The 21,986-nt window shown below is 45.4% G+C and overlaps 1 protein-coding gene and 1 non-coding gene across 2 annotated transcripts in view; one reads left to right on the forward strand and one right to left on the reverse strand.

The window, feature by feature from the left end:
• The window catches only part of Cryl1 (crystallin lambda 1), a 125,769-nt gene that overhangs the window by 53,578 nt on the left and 50,205 nt on the right, over nt 1–21,986 (reverse strand). The gene's annotated exons all lie outside the window — the stretch shown is intronic.
• On the forward strand, nt 7,438–7,557 carry LOC116085541. Its single transcript, XR_004116626.1, has one exon. It is a non-coding gene; the product is annotated as a small nucleolar RNA SNORA26 (small nucleolar RNA).

Genomic DNA, 21,986 nt, shown 5'->3' on the forward strand with positions numbered 1-21,986 from the left:
ATATATATATATATGTCTAGCTTAGGCTAGTCAGACTGGAAATTAGAACACTTTTAATTTGACTAAAATGAAAACAACACATAAAATAATTGGTTTCGACTAAAGCAGAGTTGAAAGGGCAGTTTATAGTCTTATACGTGCAGTGAGAAAGAAGAAAAATTATTAAATTATTTTGGCTCCTTTGGTCCCTTTGACTTCTCTTTTCCTAAGCTAAAATGTCTCTGTTTGCTTGTTTATTTATTTGCAGTGTTGGGGTAGGGCCTGGAATGCTAGGGACACATGGCCACTGAAGTGCAGGCCAGCCTTTGAGTTTTGGAGACTGGGTTTTGCTGTTTAGCTCAGGCTGGTCTCAAACTTGCAGTGTTCATATCTGTGCCTCTCCAGTTCACTTTATTTTTTTAATTGATACATAAGAACACAAAAATTGAGGCTGGGAGATAGCTCAGTGGGTGAGAGAGCTTGCTATGCAAACATCAGATTATTATTAAAATTCAAGACTTTCCCTTAAGAGATCAGAAAGAAGAACTGGGCGTGTGCTGCATGCCCGTCATCCCTGTGTTTGGGAAGCAGAGGCAAGGGGACCAGGAGTTCAAGGCCAGCTTAGACTGCATGACTCCGTCTGAAAACAAGCAAGAAAGCAAGATTTCAACAAACTCCTGAAAGTGATACACAAAGTCAGGCAGGCCTGTTGTGGGCAGCAGAGCATGCTCACATCCCTGAGTTCAATCCTTAGCATCAAGAAATCTTACCAATCACCCAAAAACTATAATCAAAGAAGATAGGTCGAACTTCAGTACATAACATTCTAAAATCTACACGTCTCAAAACACTACATAACACCCTACAAATATGTCTGATTTGTGTGGGGGAGGCGTTACACTCATATGGCTGTGTAGGCGCACAGGTGCAGAGAAGCATATGCAGAGGCCAGAAAGGATATTAAGTGTCTTCCTCTATTGCTCTCAGCCTTACGCCCTCAAGTACAGTCTCTCACTGAACCTGAAGCTTGCCAACTGGAGCTAGGCTGGCCGGCCAGTGCATGCCCAGGATCTACCTGTCTCTGCCCCCAGAGGGATTAAAAGGTGTGCAGCCATGCATGGCCCTTTACATGGGTGTTGGGAATTTAAACCCAAGTTCTCATGGTTGTATAGCAAGCTCTCTCACCCACTGAGCCATCTCCTCAGCCTCAACTTTTATGTTTTTAGGTATTAATTAGAAAATAAATTGAGGCCAGGTAGTGGTGGTGCATGCCTTTAATCCCAGCACTTGGGAGGCAGAGACAGGAGGATTTTTGAGTTTGAGGCCAGCCTGGTCTACAGAGTGAGTTCCAGGACAGCCAGGGCTACACAGAGAAACCCTGTCTCAAAAAATAAACAAACAAACAAACAAACAAACAAACAAACAAACTGAGCTGGAGAGGCACAGATAGGAACACTGCATGTTTGAGACCAGCCTGAGCTACACAGCAAAACTCAGTCTCCAAAACTCAAAGGCTGGCCTGCACTTCAGTGGCCATGTGTCCCTAGCATTCCAGGCTCTACCCCAACACTACAAATAAATAAACAAGCAAACAGAGACATTTTAGCTTAGGAAAAGAGAAGTCAAAGGGACCAAAGGAGCCAAAATAATTCTGAGAAATTACAAAGTTCAATGAAGCCAGGCAGTGGTGGCACGCCTTTGATCCCAGCACTTGGGAGGCAGAGGCAGGTGGATTTCTGGATTCAAGGCCAGCCTGGTCTACAAAGTGAGTTCCAGCACAGCCAGTGATACAGAGAAACCCTGTCTCGAAAACAAAAACAAAAACAAAAAACAAAAAACAAACAAAACAAAACAAAACCACCAAAGCTCAACGATACACACTCTGATCTTTCAAATGCTAGGCTTACATGCATGCGCTCCCACGCTTGGTTTATGTGGTGCTGGGGCTCAATCCCAATGCTACCTGCATGCTAGACAAGAATTCGCCAATTAAACTACATCCAGAATATGTTCTGCCCCAGAATATGTTCTTTTAGGCCAGTGAGATGTTTTTAGCTTGTAATTTATTTGTTTTATGTGTGTGACTGTACACCACGTGAAGACACAAGAAAATGGTGGATCTGGACTTACAAGAGGTTGTAAACTACCTGACATGGGTGCTGGGGGTTAAACTCAATTCTCTGTGAGAGCAGGGAGTACTTTTAACCACTGAACCATCTCTCCAGTCCCAAAGCCTATGAGTTTTATAACTCACTTGTGTGTGTAGAGATGTAGGAGTATATCAGGGCCAGGGCCTGTGGGGTCCAGATGTCAATCTCAGATGTCATTACTCAGGTACAATCTACATTGGTTTTGCTTTTTGGTTGGTTTCCTTGCTTGTTTGTTTGCTTGCTTTTTCCAGATAGGGTCTATGTGGCCTAGAACTTGCCAAGTGGACTGGCCTGGCTGGCTACAGTAGAGCCCCAGGGATCTACCTATCTCCACATTGCAGCCATGGCCAGAATTTTTTCTGTGGATTCTGGTGATCAGACTGAGGTCCTTATGCGTATGTGTGCGATAAGCTGTCTGTTGACCTTGACATCTTCCCAGAACTATAGTTCACTCTAAAAGAAAAAGATGTATTCATTTTTATTTTATATGTCTAGATGTTTTGCCTGCTTGTATGTTTGTACACCACATGCACGTTTGGTGCCCACAGAAGCCAAAAGACGGTATCACATCCCATGAAACAGGAGTTACGGACAATTGTAAGCTACCATGTAGATGCTGAGAATCAAATCCAGGTCCTCTGAAAGAACAGGCAATGTTCTTAACCACTGAGCCATTTTCACAGACTCCTATACCTCATTTTTGAGACCTCCTACTTCAAATTATAGGACTTCCTGTCTGCCTGCTTCTCTCCCTTTCTCTCCTTTCCTTCATTATAGGGTCTCACTATGTAACCCATGCTAGTCTTGGATCCTCTAGAGCAAGCTTCATTTCTGTTCTCAAGTATGGACCGGACCGGTGTTTAGGAACCATTTGCCCAGACTGAATAAGGGGATTTGCCAGGAAGCCCCTCCCCCCAGAAGGTACACCCGGCAGGCCCCTGAGCACAGCCACGCACACACCTCCACAGCACTGAGGGCTGTGGAAGACAAGAGATACACGCTGTACAGAGAGCAGGACAGAGTGCCACATTAAGGAGTCTGCTCTGTGTCCTACCGATAGAAAAAAAAATGATGAGAGAATTTTAATTGATGGGGAGCCAATCAGAGTAACCATCTGGAAATCTAAAGCAATGGCGGAAGGCAAAGGAGAGGTGGATCTGAAATGAACTCAGGAAGTTGGGTGGATGGTGGGGTGTCTGGAACTGAGCACATGTGCAAGGTATCTGCCTTGGTGGGTTGGCAGAGGGTGGCTTGGCAGAACTCCCCAGGCTAAGGATACAAATGACGGCCTTGGAGTAGGTGGACGCTGGGATGTGCTTTCAACGCTCACACAGTAAACGCAATGATCGAGTCTGCAGTGTGAGAGCCAGGCAGCAAAATAAACTAGGACAGGTTTGAGCACTGTCCTAAGGACGTTCTGGAACTCTCCCAACCCCTTAGGTAGTAGACAAGATTTTCAGTGGCTTGCCAGTGTGAATATTTCCTTGGCAGCTTCCATCACCAAGGAAGCCATTACATACCAGCACAAGCCATTTAGCAGCCTACACTTAGGATAATAACCAGGCAGTCACCTCACTCTTCGCCATATTCTCAAAGACATCACAGGCTTCATCTGCTCAGCCTTGTCTGGGCCTGTGGCTAGGCAAGGCTCACATCACACAGGAGCTCCAGGCTAGCAGTTCATTTAATTCTGGTCAACCATGGGTCAGATAACAAGGTTCACTCCTTCCTAAAGCAGTGGGTAAAAATGGTGTTGTTTTCTAATACCTGCAGGAATGTGCCTTCCCACCGCCTTCATACTCAGATATCAGTTAAAGGTGATGACATGGCACCCAAATGTGAAAAAAGCAGAGAAGTGCAGGCATATGCTATTATCACTAATATTTCCAAGCATTCCGAAGGATACCTGGCAAGCACTTTATATGCCGCCTCATTTAATCCTCAGAGTAAGGTGGGGGAGATGTCTTAGCCGGTACAGTGCCTGCTACACACGCATGAGGACCTGAGAGTATATACCCAGCACCCACGTAAAAGCCAAATGTGGTCACATGCATCTGTAACCCCAGCCCAGGGCTGTAGAGCAGCAGGGACAGGTGGACCCTAGAACTCATCAGCCAGCCGGTGAAGTCCACGTCCAGTGAGGGACCTGGTCTCAACAACTAAGGTGGACACAGAGTCAGCTCTGGCTGTCTCTCACCCATGCAGGCCAGCACACCCACATAATGCACAAACATACACATGCACAAGACATGCACGACACGGACAGTCACACAAAAATAAATCACCAGATGTCAGACTAACCTCGTTACAGTTTGGATTTGAAATGACCCGGATGACCCATGTGACCATGCCTTAATCCCTAGCCTAATACACTACTGGAAGATGGAACCCGGAGGAGGTAGACCCTAGGGAAAGGTCACTGCTCCCCCTGGTGGGAGGGACACCATTTTAAAGTGAACTATATGATAGGCTCATTCCTCTTCTTTCCTTCTTGACTACTGTGTGTTCCCTCATCACCAGCCCAAGAGACCAGAGACAGAGATAATACAAACAGCCTTGTTTTCCCCACGTTTTATAAATGAGAAACATCCGTGAACTCATGGAGCTAAGTAACAAATAGCAGTAGGACTTGAAACCAGGTCTGCCTAGCCTACAGGCTTTGAACAAACGGGACAACTAAACTCGGGTTCCCATCCATGAAGCCAGCTCTCAGTGACTCATGCGTCACTCATGATTGCCAGAGACACCTGTGTGTGAAGCCTGTTTTAAAAACCGAGTATGTTTGTAGCACTTCAAAAGCAATATGTGCTCACTACAAAGAATTCAGGCAAGTGTCACAGTGTCACTCAAATCCTCTCAAATAAAAGAATTGCAAAAAAAAAAAAAGTGGTATTTTTTTGGGGAGGGGGAGACGACAGATCAGTGCACACACAAGCCCGTGTTGGAGATGGGACTTTCCCGTCGCTGAGGCCTGAACATTCACGCCATGTGCAGTTAGTGTGAGCTCATAGTGCCTGATTTTACTTAGGAAAAAGAATGAATGAGGCCCTCCTTGTATCATTCTGGTAGAAGCCAATTAGTATTGACTTAATCTCTCTCTCCCTCCCCTCTCCTCCTCCCTTCCTCCCTTTCTCCCCCTTTCCCTTCCCTCTCTTTCTTTCTCTCTCTTTCTTCCTTTCTCTCTCTCTCTTCCTTTCCCTCTCCCTCTCTTTCCCTCTCTGTCTCTGTCTTTTTCTGAATATCTCTGTCTCTCTTCATCTTCCCCTTCTTCCTTCTCTTCATGTAACCCCCCTCTCATTTTGTTTGTTGAGTCAGAATCTTGCTATGGAGCATGGCTGGCCTGGAACCTGCTATGTTGCCCAGGCAAACCTTAAACTCACATCAACCCTCTTTCTTACCTTCTCAGTGCTAGCTGGCATGTAGGAGTGCATAGCCACGTCCAACTAGTAAATCTGTCGTATAAGAACTTTCTTTCAGCCTCCAACAGGCTGGAGACATTTCACCATCCCTCCTGAGTCAGGTGTTACACTGACCTCATGCTCCATTGTTTCCCAAAGAAGCTACAGAGGCGAGGATCATCATGACCCTGCTAAACCCACCTCCCGCCTTCTCCTTAAACAGAGACAGGTGGCTCCTGCCTTTTAGTGTGAATCACAGAAATGTAGATTAAGCCCATGCTTATCGTGTCACACCTGGAAAACAAAACAAAAAACAAAATCCAACAAACCAGGCACTGAAGAGGATATAGATAGAGTTCCTTGCTGTGGTTGGAAAATTATGTCGAATTACATGTTTTGGACAGTATGAGATGACATAAGACAACATGAGCTGGCTATACAGAAGTTCTACAAGCTAGACACGTTAACATGGAGCATGCAAGCAGAAACAAACAGTCACGTGGCCACCAGGAGGCCTCACACTTCTAGGCCCATAGAAGACCCCATCTTAACTTTGTTCCATCCATGGAAGCCCTGTGTCTAAATAGGGTCACATTGATAGATACCAAGGGTAAGACTTCACCATCCTCTTTCTTTCTCATGCCATCTTGCTTGTTCTAAGTGAGTAGACTCTAATTTCATGCCTAGGGTTGGGCCCTTTAAAGCAATCCCTGTTTGCATTCTAGTGTTTATCACTGCAGTGCTTGTAATGTAGAAAAACCAAAAAAACCAGCTTAAGTGCTTTTCAGAAGGAAATCACTCTGTGAGAATAGTCACTGTCACAAAGCCTGACAACCCGAGGTTCATTCCTGGGACCCCCATGGAGGAAGGAGAGAATTGACTCTTGAAAGCTGTCCTCTGGTTCTTCAACTGCACACTGTGGCATACACACACACACACACACACACACACACACACACACTCACACACACACACTCTCACACACACACACTCACACACATGCACACACTCATGCACACACTCACATACTTTCACATGCACACGCACATGCACACACACGCACACACACACGCGCGCACACACACACACACACACACACACACACACACACACTGTAATTTTTAAGAAGTGAGTAGAGCTATTGTGGTGGCTCATGGCTACAGTTGTAGCCTAAAGAGGAGGATTACCGGCAGCTCAAGGGCAGCCTGAATTACACAGAGCAAGCTAGGCAAGCTTGTTGCAAAAAATCAACCAAACAAACAACAAAGAAACAAATACCCTCCTCCCACCCCCCAAAAAAACAAATGAACCCAAAACAGAAACCAAGTTGGGTGGCGGGTGTGGGGAGGGGGATGGGATGGGTGGGGTAGTGGGTGTTTCAGAGAATAGAAAGCTTAGGGATTTTAACATAGCAGTGTGTTTTACAGTTCTCCAGAAGGAAGTAGCTTCATCCGGATTGTCTTAGAAAACCCAGAGACCCAGTTCCAGATCCTTTCTCTGTCTCTTTGTTAGGTTACTGTTTAGTTTTGTAGGACGAGATCTTGCTGTGCAGCCCAGGCAGGCCTTGAACTTGTCCTCTTGCTTCAGCCTCCTGGGTGCTAGGGCTGGAATGTGAGCCCCTTTGGTCAATGACCTGCATGTTACTGTTTTTTTGTTTTGTTTTGTTTTGTTTTGTTTTAACTTGCAACACATGTGACAAATGATAAGGCTTAGAAAAATGCACCTGGCAGTACTGGCAGTAGTGATCCCGAGGGAGAAGAGGCACAGGGCTGTCCTGTAGTGATCCCGAGGGCAGGAGAGGCACAGGGCTGTCCTGCTGCCGCTCTTGGCCCGCCTGGTAACAGGCCTGTTCTGTAGAATATGTGAAGGTGTTTTATCTCTTTTGGTGTTTTGCTCTGACATACCAGTTTGTGCTCTTTCTAGGCTGACACAGTCCTATAAGAGGCTAGTACAGAAGGGTAGAGGAAATCTCTATAAACTCAGAAAAGGCACTGCAAACCTCCTCTCGGATCCTTTCTGAAGCCACAGCTAAACCAGAAAAAAAGAAATATGAATTTGATATGAAAAGGATGTGGTTTTAGACATTTAGTAGTCCCTAAAAACAATCCTTTCATGAACTGTGAGGAATTAAAAACAGAAAAGTATGGCGAGTGACGTCATTTCCATTCGCTGTCACCTTGACGTGACAGGCCAGCGATGTTCTTAGCTCTTGCATTTCCCTATATTTCTTTCTTCCATGTAATCCTAGCTGCCCTGGAACTCACTCTGTAGACCAGGCTGGCCTCCAACTCAGAGATCCGCCTGCCTCTGCCTCCCAAGTGCTGGGATTAAAGCCATGTGCACCACCATAGCCTGGCTCCTTTATTTCTTAGCAGAAGTGCTCAGTGGATCATGCTCAGTATCGTCCCCTCCCTCCTCCTTGAAGGCAGACATCAGTACAAACTTGATGAGTGCCCTTCCTGTCTGTACTTTAATACTTGTCCATATGTAAGTTTGATTTAAATGTGACATGTTGCATATAGTTTTTGAACTTTGCTTCTTTTACTTAGCCTTAAGCTTTTTGCAGTCTACTCTTACCAGCACTTCAACCCCCTTTTGTTCCTTTGAAAGTCAGTTAACATGACAGTGTTATAGATTATGTAATCCCTGTTTGATAGATGTTAGGTTTTTCTTCTTGCTCGCCTTTAGATACTATGGTGTCTCATGGACTCTAAATCTACTGTCTTATGTCTTCATAAGGCATGCAGGGTGCCGGGAGCAGGACTTGTGAAGACAGAGGCATAGCTGTCTGTCTGCCTGTGGACACCAAGGCTGACTCCAGGGAAGAAGCTGGAAAGGGGCAGGCACAGTGCTGGTCACAGTCTGCAGAGGGAGCAGCTGCTGGTGCCAACGGGGCCCCTTCAGAACTGAAAAATAAAACCCATTCCAATGTTTTAAGGTCACAAGTTTGTGGTGATTTGTTATGGTGGCCTTAAGGCACTGATATAGGGGAATCCACTAAAAGCTCTCTAGCCTGGTACCTCACTACCAAGAGCATGCGGGCATACCCTCTCTAAGGCTGCTTTAACAATGTTACCAATTTGATAGAGAGAAATGCTTGAGACTGTCATGGACTTGAGTTCTTGTATAGTGCATGAACCAGTTATTATAGCGCCTGGACATCTCAACAACTGCATTCCTAATATCTCTTGCGATTCGTAGCAGTTCTTTATGCATTAGCTTTCTGTTTGTTTTGTTTTTGAGACAAGATCTCTCTGTGTACCCCTGGCTATCCTGGAGCTTGTTGTGTAGACTAAGCAAGCCTTGAACTCACAGAGATCCTCCTGCTTTTGCCTCTCAGGTGTTAGGAGTAAAGGCATGCATCAACACTGCCCAGCTACAAAACTTTTTTTGAAATGTGTTTTGGGGCTGGCAAGATGGCTCAGCGGGTAAGAGCACTGACTGATCTTCCGAAGGTCCTGAGTTCAGATCCCAGCAACCACATGGTGGCTCACAACCACCCGTAATGAGATCTGATGCCCTCTTCTGGTGCGTCTGAAGTTAGCTACAGTGTATTATGCCAGAGAGGGGGTTGGGAGGACGGAGCAAGCAGAGGTCCTGAGTTCAATTCCCAGCAGCCACATGAATAATGGCTCATGGCTATCTGTACAGCTTCAGTGTACTCATACACATAAAATAAATAAAATAAATCTTTTTAAAAAAGAAAGAAAGAAATGTGTTTTGCTATCTATTATAAAAGTTCTCCCAAAATTCCCATTTACTGTCTTGGGTCTGGAAAGTTTAATCTGATGAAGATTGACCACATTTGTTCTAAATATCATTTTACATAAGGAAATCCCAGACAACTTTCAATAATATAATAAAACTTTTCAATGGACATTAAAAAAAGAGAGAGAAAGAAACAAAAACTATCCACAGTTGGCCACCTTCACTGAGAGAAAAACTCATCCCTCTTTTCAAAATGACAATGAAGTTGCCCACAAGTCCCTACAGCCAAATCCTTTAGTGAATTAAAATTTTTTCAAATGTTTAATTCATATATAATTTACTCTTGTTTTTTGATGACATAGAAGTTGAGAAGCCCATATCTGGAATGCCTGGGACTGGAAGTGTTTTGGATTTGGGTGTTTTTCAGATTTTGAAACATTTACTAACACATACTGAGACACCACAGTGCTGGGAGTCCTGTCTAAACAAGAAATTCAGTTACTATTTCATTTCTTCCCTGATCAGACCTAGTTCTAGAATGCCTCCTCAAAGATTGGCCACCGTCTGTGAAGCCACTGGACACTGAAGAGCCTGTACATTGTTTGGCTTCCTATACAGCCCAGATGGAGGGGGCAGCCCCAGATCCCAGATTGAAGAAAGGATAGCATCCAAGTCCAGTTCGCTGAACTAATGAGTTTATAGTGGTTCTCTACAGGCACAACGACGAGCCCAACACAGGGGACGCCTCAGTTCACCGATGAAGCTGTTCACCACATACTTAAAGACTTTGTGAGTCTTGTGGGCTGCCCGATCCTTGTCTACCTCCTTCCCCTACATAAGGGAATGCATGGAGATGCTCTTCCAGTGCTGAGGCACGGCTGTTTTCAGGCTGTGCCTTGCCTTGGGGAACTCTATTTTACACTCAGTATTTGGCTCCATTTTGAGTGCAGAGGCAGGAGGATGACTCTGTCTGTATCTCATTAAGTGCTTAACACCATCCAAGGCACAGGCTGATATTATTCCTGTAAGTAAACTTACCCAAGTAGATTGGAGATACATGGGCATATGAATGCATTAAAACCCTATCAGGAGAGAAGGTCCAATAATCCATCACATATACCAAATACCTTTGTCTGGACCTAAGGTAATGGCTATGTCCCCAGCCAACCTGCTATCTGAGCACCAATGTATGCATCAAAGGAAGGATAGGCAGAGAACCCCCAGTGTTCCCAGGGCTTCACCTTGGCACAGCACTCCCCTCCCCCAGTCTTAGGCCTTGCCTTCTGCTGCTTACACCTCAGGTCTGCAGACTCCGACAGCTTGTCTGTGTCCTACTGAAGCACCCACAATGACTCTCTGCATTTCGTGTCATCTCTGCCCCCAGTAAGCCTTCTTCTACCCATTCCAACCTCTTAAACCCCCTTTGTTGCCATTCTTTAATCTACAAATGTATGTGGATAGATAATACTGTGAGAGGTGGTTTTAGTATCTATTCTAATGATTATAATAAAAGAAGCTATGTTTGCCATTGGCCAGCTATCAAGGGCTATCAAGACTACTTGGCAAATCAGAGACAGTAAGAGGTAACTTGTGACTTTGTTTTTATTCAACAAATTCTGAAAGTGTAGAAAGACACAAACATGTCTGCTATACTTCAGGAAGAAAATGCTACACAACACTTAAAGAGGTGGGATATTTGGAGGGAGTTAGCCAGTGGGACTGGTCCCCTGGAAGGGTATGGGGACTCTGGTGTCCCGATACTGTTTCCTGGCTGCCATGAAGAGAGCAAATCCCTCCTACACACTCTAGAAGTGGCAAACTGAGAAGCAGCAGGGTCACGTGGTCATTGTAAATCGTTAGATCTTCAAGTTATCCTCCTCTCTGTCAAAAATCAGTGTCTCCCTCTCCAAGAAGAGCTGGGCATGCTGTGGCCCTGCAGCTCCTATAGAGCTCTCTCTCCCCATACAACTGCAGCACCCTTCTGCCACTGCTCAAACGCAATACAAACTTGACATATCTGTGATGTGGTGTGGTGTAGTGTGATGTGAAGTAGTGAGATATGTGTGTAGTGTGATGTGGAGTGGTGAGATATGTGTGAAGTGTGCATGTGGAAGGGTGTCTCTGAGTGGAGGTATCTCTGTGTGGGGGTGTCTCTGTGTGTCTGTATGTCTCTGTAGAGTGTGTGTCTCCTGTCTCTGTGTTTATGTCTGTATCTGGGGTGGGGGACCCCAGAGACCAGAAGAGGGTATCAGATCCCCTGGAGCTTGTTGTGAGCTGCCTTGTGTGGGTGCTGGGACCTGAACTGGGGTCCTTTACACAAGTGGCAAGTGTTCTTAACCTCCTAACCCTGTCTCCACTCCCACAACTTTACTCTTATTGATGACTTGTGACTTCTAAGACATGTTTAAGGACATTGACCCCTCCTCCAAAAAAATAAATCCTATAAGAGCAAGAAGTCCACCTTGTTCCCTGGGATCTGAAGGGAACTGTTAGAAGGTCTGTTCATCATCTCTTCAGGACCCCACTCCATCCTGTAAGACCCAACACTATAACATTCTTGCTCCGTAGAACTAAAGGTTCTCTCTCCTTTAGGATGCCTGGTGCTACCTATGGTGTAAGGCTAACGTTCTGGGAATTGACAGCCCTTTCCTTTCAGGACCTTTATCACATAACCTCTCTTTCCTAAGGCTCTCCATTTCAAGGCCAGATCCTGACTGCCTGTGGCCATGGACCTAACCTAGTAAAGCTCACCTATAGGGCAATTTCATGCCTGCTTCCCTTCTGGGAACCACTGTAACATCTTTAGCTCTAAAAGGCACAAACTAAAACCTCTGAGACTGAGCTAAACTAGGCCCTTCTCCTCCTACACTGACAGTTCTCAAGCATGCTGTCCTAGTAACAGAAGCCCACTCACGTGTGCCTTCTACACATACCCTGAAGTTATTGAGCATTCGTGGGAATGGAATTATGTTTTATGAAAAAGTATTGTAAAATTTTCCATTTGTGCCGTTGTGTTCATACTCATGAAGTCTGGGGTTTTAGAATGTTCTGGATTTTAGATTTTCGGATTAGTTATGTCCAACCTGTATCAACAACAACAGTTTATGTAGAAAGAACAAAATAATTTCTTTATCAGCCCTTGCCAAACATTCTAAGGTTGGACAATAGCCACAATTTAAAGGATTCAGACTTTTAAACATCCCAACTATTTGCTAAGTTTCGGGGACTAAAGGATGAATAAACACAAGTTTCACAGCAGGAGCAGCTTGAACAGCCAGAAAACTCAGCGAGGAGTCCCAGAATTCCACAACCACTCCCCGCCCTGCTGACCTGCTGTGTGAACTCAGGCCAGTCACAGCAGCTTCAGCATTGAGCCAGAGCGCCTTGGAGTGCAAGGTTTCCTGGGGCTGGGCTGGGGTGGGGTAAGGAGTTCCTAGGAACCCCTCTGGATGAACAGGGAGGTTGGGTTTCACTTTCTCCCTTAAGAAAAGAAAGAGCCCTGAGCAAGCCTTGGGAGACCTCCCCTGGGCCTTGGAGAGGACGGTTCAGCCCTTGAGAAAGGGTCAAAGAAAACAAAGACAGGCACAGATCATACTGTGGCTCACCTCTCCCAAGCAGGTGGCTCACACACTCCTACTCGCCCATGACTTGGGGCATCTCTTCTCAGGAGAGGCCTGGCACTAGCCCATACCGACCTTACCAGAATCTTGGCAGCTAAGATCTATGTGCCTCCTGAAATCAGGACCTCAGGGGCTTCCAGCTGTCCTACTGCAAAGGCGGCAAGAAATTCTTCAACAAACATTAAAAGGCACAAAAGATAAAGGAGAATGTTGATAAATTTAGCCATCTTGGAAATGATGTCTTATATATGCTAAGAAGAAGAAGAAGAAGAAGAAGAAGAAGAAGAAGAAGAAGAAGAAGAAGAAGAAGAAGAAGAAGAAGAAGAAGAAGAAGGAGGAGAAGAAGAAGAAGAAGAAGAAGAAGACACCAAGAACACAGCAGGGCACATTTAAGACAAAGGAGTTAGTATGTACGATTTACATTCATTTAGTATGAATCATTAAAGAAGAGTTAAAAGGTTCTGCTTAAAAGAACAAAACAGGTTCTGAGCCATAGGCTCAGAATTTAAAAAGCAGCTCAAATAATCAGGCTTTCAGATAAAGGAAACACCAGTTACTAGGCACCATCATCAGAGTGGCAAACATTTACATCTCTCATGTAGTTCTGGTGAGAACATGAATTGGTATGCTCCAGAAAATTGTATGTGCATTGTGTGCGTAACTGTGTAAGTTATACCCATATGTATTTAATTATCCATACAAATACAAGCATTTATACATGTGTGTATAAATATATGAATACTAAAGTATTCTTTTCTATTATCTAAAGAGGATATTTTATTAACTTTTGAGAATTTCATAAATGTATACAATGTTTTTTTTTTTTAAGACAGGGTCTCATGTAGCCCAGGCTGGTCTGAACTTCTGATCCCCCTGCCTTCCCCTATCTCTTGAATGATAAAATTACAGCCAGGTACTACCACGCCTGGCTTTTTGGCATTCTTTATAATTCAAGTTATAATAAGCTAATAATTCTGAGGGACCTGTCAACAGAGATTAGCTACATGTGTAATATTTAAGCATGGCAATGAATGAAGACAAGTTGCAGAATAACGCAGAAGGAAAATATTCATATAAACTTCAGAGTCATCCAGTAAAAGATGATGGCTGCATTTACCTGAAACGAAAATAAACACTGGGGATTGGAAGTACACATCAGTGTATAGCTCTTATGATCGAGGCATGATATGAACATGTACATATATGTGTACGTGTGTATGTGTGTGTGTGTGCGCACGTGTGTGTGCATGTAAGCAGCCACTGTGGCTCATGCCATCAATCTCAACACTTAGGTGGCTGAACCATGGGAACTGCTGTAAGTTCAAGGCCAACATGGGCTACATAATGAGGCTCAGGCCTACTTAAGCATCAGACCCTGTCTCAAAAACAAAAACAAAACAAACAGCAACAACAAGAAAAAAATACCCGAAATGGCAGGTTTCACATTTGGCTAAGCCCCTCTAGCTGCTGCTGTCTTAGCTCAGAAATCAAGCCACTCTGAGCTGCTGCTGCTGGCTGGCTGGTTGAAAAGCTAGCCTTCTATGGCTCTGCACTCTCCTTTCCTCTAGCAGCTGCTAGCCCAGTGCCTCCTGATATGCAGACCCAAAATAGTCTTAAATTAAACTTTGCTTTTATCCAGTGCCTTCGTGCCTTGTGACACCTAGCAGGTAGGAAGGTCCCATATATGAACCTTCCCCTGAAACCTACAGGAACAAGAAACTCCTTTGTCCTCCAGAACGGAAGGCCCTTCCCCTTCAGGACTCTAGCTTGCTATGTGTGCTGGCTCTGTCTAACAAAGCTTCTCTCTAGAAAGCTTGCTCTCCCCATCCAGGGCCCCGTGAGACTGTCTGCAGCAGTGATACTGTTAACTGTCCTAGCACAGCTCTTCTGAAGGGTAATTTGTCTCCATCACCCTTCTACTGAACCTATAGAAAAATCTCCTTAATTTTTATTTAACATCATGTAGTGATCCTTTGGGGAAACATATTTGTGAAGTTGGGTTTTTAATTTTTAAATTACATTGTATATGTGATCCCATGTATGCAAATATACCATGATGCACATGTGGAAGTTAGAAGGCAATTTGTGGGAGTCAGTTCTCTCTTGAATCCTAGGGATCCAACTATTCATCAGGCTTGGTAGCAAGCAAGTGTTCTTACCTGCTGAGCCATCTCAGCAGCCAGCGTTGGGTTTTTTGTTTTGCTTTGTTTAATTTTTAAACCTGATGTTCCCATTATATAATTGTATACAGTTTTGCTTGTCTAGATTCTTTCATTAAAATGCTTCTAGCCTCACCTTAAAATACCTGGAGCAACAGACGTCACCATCCTGCCAGGGATGCTCCTTTATCTACACTAAAGCATGCTAATTTCACAAAAAAATTTGAATTTCACAAAAGAAGCTAAAGTGCTGACATCTTCCAGTTTTGCAATCTGTGAACCTTCTCCCAATCCCACATCTCCTCAGAACTTACTTTTCATGTTGAAACCATGCCTCAGCTGTTCAGCTACCTTTGGTATGAACCCATGACCCCTGCTAGGGTTCGCATCCTTAGCCATCCGCGGAACTTACTAGAAACTGTTGTGCAAGGCTTTGTTCTAGAAATGCCTCTTTCTTCCCTGTACCTTGCCACCCAGATTCTAGTGTGCTAGGTGAGAAGCTAGCTCTGAGGCTTCCAGAAACCTGGATGTGAAAGCAGAACACGGAGAGAGCTGACATCGAGCTCCGCCATGGACAACACTGGTATCAACATCCATGTCCACAGCCAGGCTGCTCACCCTACTCCACAGTGTCTGCTGGAAATCACTAGCCTATGTTCTGGACCTTTAGAGGCCTCAGAAGAACCTAATGCATAAAGGGCATTTCCTTCAGGAAAAAAAAAAAAAAAAAAAGCTTAAATTTAGGACCTTTTATTTCAATATCTCCATCCACACCATTCAAATCCAAGCCCAATTGTGATTTATAAATACAACTTTAGTTTAATCTTCCGTATATGCACCTGTAGACAAACAAGCAATGTTTCACACCTCCGGTGCTGCAATCAAGCTTTTAAAGTGACCAGGCAGCCTTCTAGAAGGTCAACTCTGGGTCAACATGTAATTTACAGTATGTACCAGGCCAGTGCTTTCCAGACAAAAGCAAACAAACACCTAATCTGACCTGCCTTGAACAATGAAGAAATGAATTGGCTCACATCACAGAAAGGTCAAACCTGGGGAAACTTGGGGTTCAAGTCCCACATAGCTTCCCTCAAGCACATTCCTGCCTCACTCACTAAGGCAACCCCTGCAGTGGGGTATAGTGGGGCAGAGGACACCCTACTAGGATGTCTGTGCATCCTAGTCCCAAGCAGCCAGTGAAATGTGTGGCTTCTGGGTTGTCAGGAAAGATGACAAGCCCTAGGGCTTCAGGACTCTGGGGTGGGATCAGGTGAGAGGAACCTGGGCTGCCAAAGAAAATGGGAACCAGCTGGTCTCTTGGCATTTGGGGGTGAGGTGGGTAGTCTTGTTTTCACAACTGAGCCTCTTCTGTGCTGGTACACATGGATGTTTGGGTTTGGGACAGAAAGAAATTGAGTCAAAATTAGAACCTTCAGGCTAATTCTCCTCTCCTTCCTACTGCCTGAGGTATAGAAACAAATATTCTATTTTCTTCACCATGTGAAGGAAGGTTGTGCAAAACTGGTGATACATGGCCATGGACTGAAGAGTCAGCAGTAAGGGAAACACAGGTCAAGCCTCACAGTGGCCGACTGGCACCTGCTCTCTGCTGCCTGAGCCTCTGAACTAGCCTTAAGCTAGGTTTCTCAGAGAGTCACCTGGAGCCATGGAGGATGGAATCAAAGATTGCATCTGGATGTCAAAGCCACTGGTTCAGGCCTGACCTCTAAACATAGACGTTCCATGGTCTACCAGGCAGCAAAGAGTGTACCTGGCCTGCCTTCTAAATATAGCACCATGGTCTCTGCACGCCATCAGAAACCCTGGTTACTAGCAGAAGCTCCTGTGAATTAATGCAGAGACTGGAAGAGGAAAGGCATACCAGGGCGGCATGTGGGGTAGCAGCCTCGAGGTAACCAACATTTCATTTCTCATTTTATCACTGTTTATTCAGCAAAACAATGACTCCCACACAGTCTAATGTCTTCTCAGGAGAGTGCCAAAACCAGGTTCATTGCATGTAAGAAAGAGAAATACTTCTTGCCACTCACTCATGGTGATACTAACGAAAGGTCTCGGTTTCCACAAGTTTCTTAATCTCCAGGGAAGGGATTCCCTGCCTGTGGGCTGGGGGGAGAGTCCACATCAACAAAAGCATCCAGCACAAAGAGAATGGCACTGTATCTGGTCCTGACAACAGTATGATGCGGAAACTATCCCAGTTAAGGGCTGAGACAGACAATAGAGTTTAGGGAGTTGCTTTTTTTTTTAAATTTGGGGTCTTGATGTCTTGTTTTGTTTTGTTTTGTTTTGTTTTAAGATGGTGTCTCATTCTGTAGCCCTGACTAGCTTACCATATGGCCCAGGATGAGTCTGAACTTGAGATCCTCCCATCTCAGCCTCCCAAGTGCTAGGCTTCTAGGCAGACACAGCCATGCCTGGCATAATAGAATTGTAAGGAACTGATGGTATATTTTTTTTCTCATTCCACCTTCTGCCATAACTGTGTCTATTCAGGTCCTCACTTGGTGACTTGGGGCTCAGCTAAGGATCCAGCTGCAATTATACAGCGCCCATGGTCCCTGCTTTCTGCAGCTGCCAAGGCAACTGTGAACGCCTCTAGGATGGCTAAGTTATGATGAGAGTTCACATTCCACTATTGATTAATTAAAGCAGAGGAGTTGGGGGAGACAAAGTTCTGCATTCCATGGTTTGACCCAGCCCTGGGAACAATCGATGCATGGAATCCTCATTTGTGTAAGTGACTATAACTAGGATTAGTATATCTCAATGTTTAGCTTGAGGAAGGACAGGGAATAACAGGAGAACTTAGGAGGAAGGAAGTATTCCTGGCCCTTTTCCTACGCTAGTACCACCCTTGCCCCCCAACCCCAGATGAAATTTTATTTTTCAGTTCCCAGCAACTCCAGATAAGGCTACTGTTGCGTTCAGACAATGATACCCAAAGTACAGTGCCTTGACGTGCTGAGTACTTCCAATTAAAGGAATTAAATCATCTAAAGGAATTGAAGAAGGACTTCAAGCTGCCCCCAATAGAGTTCATCCCAACCTTCCACCAAGTGCAGGGAGATCTCTCTGAAGTTCCCTGTACACATGACATTGCCCACCATGGGCAAGGAGAAGGCAGGGCTCGCTCACACCTGAGGACCAACACAACAGTCTCTGTGATTTGTGTCCCAGGTGTGAGCAACTCAAAGATACCAACTGTCATGGCTTCTGAGTGATAGGAAGGCCTCTGCTTGGGACAGAATCCGCACAACCCATCTCCGCTCAAAAAAGGGAAGCCATCAACGGAAAGAAGTCTTTTTGGTCCCACCCACCCAGAGGACTTCAGTCTGTGGACATCAACTTTCAAATGAAAATAAACAGCCAGAGCAGTGCAGAGTCAGCAGAAGGAGTCCCTCCGGGGGCTAAAGCAACAACAGGGTGAGTGGCAGGAAGCCCAGGAGCCAGGAAAACCAAACAAACGAAGGTGGACAACTTCTCATCAGCCACCCAAACTCCAGAGTCCTGCCGTCGCGGCCTGGCACGGAGGTCTGCCCCAGGTCCCTTATCAATATTAAGCTGCTGGAAAGAGTTCCTCATCTGCCTTCTAAACAGGCAGAATCCCTGGTGTGTTCAGTACAGAACACAGGATCTAATGGACTGGGCAAACAGCAGCCACACAGCAAGAACTGTGAATGAAAACACTTAGGGAAAAATGCATAGAAGCAAAGGTGGTTTTTGTTAAACCCCTCCATGTTTATGCAGCTTAGGACGTGTGCCTCCAGAGTGCTTGCTTAGCATGCATGAGGCCCTAGGATTGGTCTTCAGCATTGAATATGTGTGTGTGTGTGTGTGTGTGTGTGTGTGTGTGTGTGTGTGCGCGTGCGCACGTGCGCACGCGCGTGTGCATTCTGCGTGTTCTAGCCTGATGATAAAATCAATTATTTTCCTAGCTTAAATTTACTTCATATAGCATAGTTTTATAGAAAAAAATTAGATACCTATTTACTTTTACTTTAAGCATTAACTGAAAACCTACAATTTATAGACCATAATGAATATGATATAATTAGCACAAAGTCAAAAGCCTCAAAATGGTGATCCTCCAACCTTAGCTTCCCAAGTGCTGGGATTACAGATGTGTGCAAGCAAATTTGGCAAGCAAGAATATCAATGTTGGGTTGAGTGTGGGAGGGCACACCTGTAATATCAGCACTTGGGATGTACAAACACAAGGATCAGGAGTTCAAGGTCAGCCTCAGCCTGTTTTAACAAGTTTGAGGCCTATCTGACCTACATGAGATTCTGTTGAGGAGGAGAGGAGAGGAGAGGAGAGGAGAGGAGAGGAGAGGAGAGGAGAGGAGGGCAGGGAGGGGAAGGGCAATGTTGGGACAGAGTCTTATTTAATCCATTTAGAAAGCAGTATATACAATCCTGGCAAACTTGAAATCAAGCCACACTAACTGATTGCTCCTAAAAAGAAGTGAGGGGTCAGGAGCGATGGATCAGTGGTTAAGAGCACTTGCTGTTGCAGAGGGTCCAAGTTGGGGTCCCAGCACCAGCATGGTGGCTCATGGTGGCTCACAGCCATCTGTAACTCCAGAGGATCTGATATCCTCTTCTGGCTTCCTTCAGGAGGAGGCAAACACATGGTATGACTACATACATGCAAGCAAAGCATACATGCACATACAATAAAGATAAAGTAAATAATTTTAAAAGGGGAAGAGGAAGATAAAATATTACCTAACAATGTGTATCAAGAGCCAGCCAGGCAAGAGTGTTCACCTGGAAATTCCATTTTTAATGAAATTCCCTTTTAAGTAGTAACTGGCAGCATGGAGGGATGCTGTAGAGAGAGACTGAGGCAAAGTGTGATTGCTTGAAGCACAGTACTGGTCTGGTCTGGTCTGGTCTGGTCTGGGTCAAGTCTGGTCTGGGTCAAGTCTGGTCTGGGTCTGGTCTGGTCTGGTCTGGTCTGGGTCTGGTCTGGTCTGGTTGTTGCTAGGAATCAGGGGAACTGGGGATCAGACCCAGAGTGTCACCCACAGTAGGTAAGCACTTCCCCTCTGAGCTGCAGCCCTAAAGCAGGCACTGAAGTAGCCATCAGAACATTACTTTCAGGGCTGGAGAGATGGCTCAGTGGTTAAGAGCCCTGGCTGTCCTTCCAGAGGACCTGGATTTGAGCCCCCAACACCCAAATGGTAGCTCACAACTGTCACTAACTCCAGTTCCAGGGGATCCAATGCCCTCTTCAGGCCTCTATGGGTACTACATTCACATGGTACTCAAAAAGACACGATGGCAAAACAACCATACACATAAAATTTAATGGAAAAAAAAAATCATTGCTTTCTATTCCTTAGTTGATCGAGCTGATGTATTTACAAGTAGCCTGCTACAAAGACCTTAGTGTGGTTCTTGGCCTTCCTAATGCTGTGACCCTTTAGCACAGTTCCTCATGTGGTGACCCCCTCCAACTGTAGAATTATTTTGTTGCTACTTCATACCTGTAATTCTGCTACTATTATGAATAGGAATGTAGATGTCTGATATGCAGGATGTCTGATATGCAGCCCCAAAGGGGTCTCGACCCACAGGTTGTGAAGCACTGCCCTAGAAGAAACGGAGGCTCTGGGAATGGTGCTATTCACTGACTACGGAAACGGTCCCTAAAACTGTACCAGTAAGGACCCAGTGTGACGGCTAGTACAGAGACAATACGCACAGCAGACCAGGCAAGTAGATAAACACGTAGCAAGGGCTTAAGGGATCACTGAATTACATGTGTTTTCCTCTTTCTAGCACTGGGACTTTGTTAGGATGCCCAACATTTTTGTTTTCCCCTGCTTGCTGAGACAGGGCCTGTAGCGTGCACTGGCCCTGAAGTGACTGTGTAGTCTCAGCTGCCTTGCACCTGGGGTAACCTCCCTGCCTCAGCCTCCCAGTTGCAGAGATTACAGCCACCAAGTCTAACCTCCAATACCTTTTAAAGGGGTGGTCTGTATCCTAGGGTGCCCCGAAATTCCTCCCAGAAACTGACTGGCCCAGCCTGGGCAATGTCAATCAGAGTTCTAGTTCTGTGCCTGGGCCCAGCCTGAGGCAATGTCCCATCCCTCGCTATATACATACATATACATACACACACACACACACACACACACACACACACACACACACACACACATGTATATATGTACATATATATATGTATGTGTGTATGTATGTATATATCCCTCATCTCCCATCTTCAAGGCAGCCCACTGTCACTTGGGCCATCACTGCCTGATGGTCACCTGGGGTTCCAGACTAAGACAGAGCCACTGCCTTCTACCACTCTGCCCAGGACAAGGGCTTCATTCTCAGTCTCAGAAGGCAAAGGGCCGCAAGAGGAAACCGCCATGGAATAGTTTCCTTCTGACCCTGCAGATCACACAGTCTAAGACACACAGGTCACTGCTCCAGCTTCTTCGTCACTGAGGGGCTTGTGGGTTAAACAGTTGCTGGAGGGCAGCCATGCTGGCCATTCTCAGGCCTTCCCTGCAGTCAGGTGGAATGCAAAGCAGGTGCCTGGCCTGTGACTTTAATGTTCCTTTGTTCACTCCTTTCTCAGCTCCTGATTTGGTCACAGAACCTAATAGAGTCATGTGTTACTTGATGGCAGGCATGCTTCTGAGAGCTGCGTGAGAGGGTTACTTTGTGGTTGTGCAAACACGCTGGAATGTAGTTTCACAAAGCTAGCTAGTCCTGATTGGAGGCTGGACATGGTCACTCATGAGGCATGGTGGCAATTGAGGCGGTGGCTCGGTGGGAGAGAAGAGGCCTGATATGCCTGGATTTCAAGCCTTTAATCCCAGGACTTGGGAGGCAGAGGCAGGTAGATTTCTGAGTTTGAGGCCAGCCTGGTCTACAGAGTGAGTTTCAGATAGCCAGGGCTACACAGAGAAACTCTGTCTCGAAAAACCA

The sequence above is a fragment of the Mastomys coucha genome, unplaced genomic scaffold, assembly GCF_008632895.1.
Source record: "Mastomys coucha isolate ucsf_1 unplaced genomic scaffold, UCSF_Mcou_1 pScaffold9, whole genome shotgun sequence".
In the NCBI taxonomy this organism is placed as follows: Eukaryota; Metazoa; Chordata; class Mammalia; order Rodentia; family Muridae; genus Mastomys; species Mastomys coucha.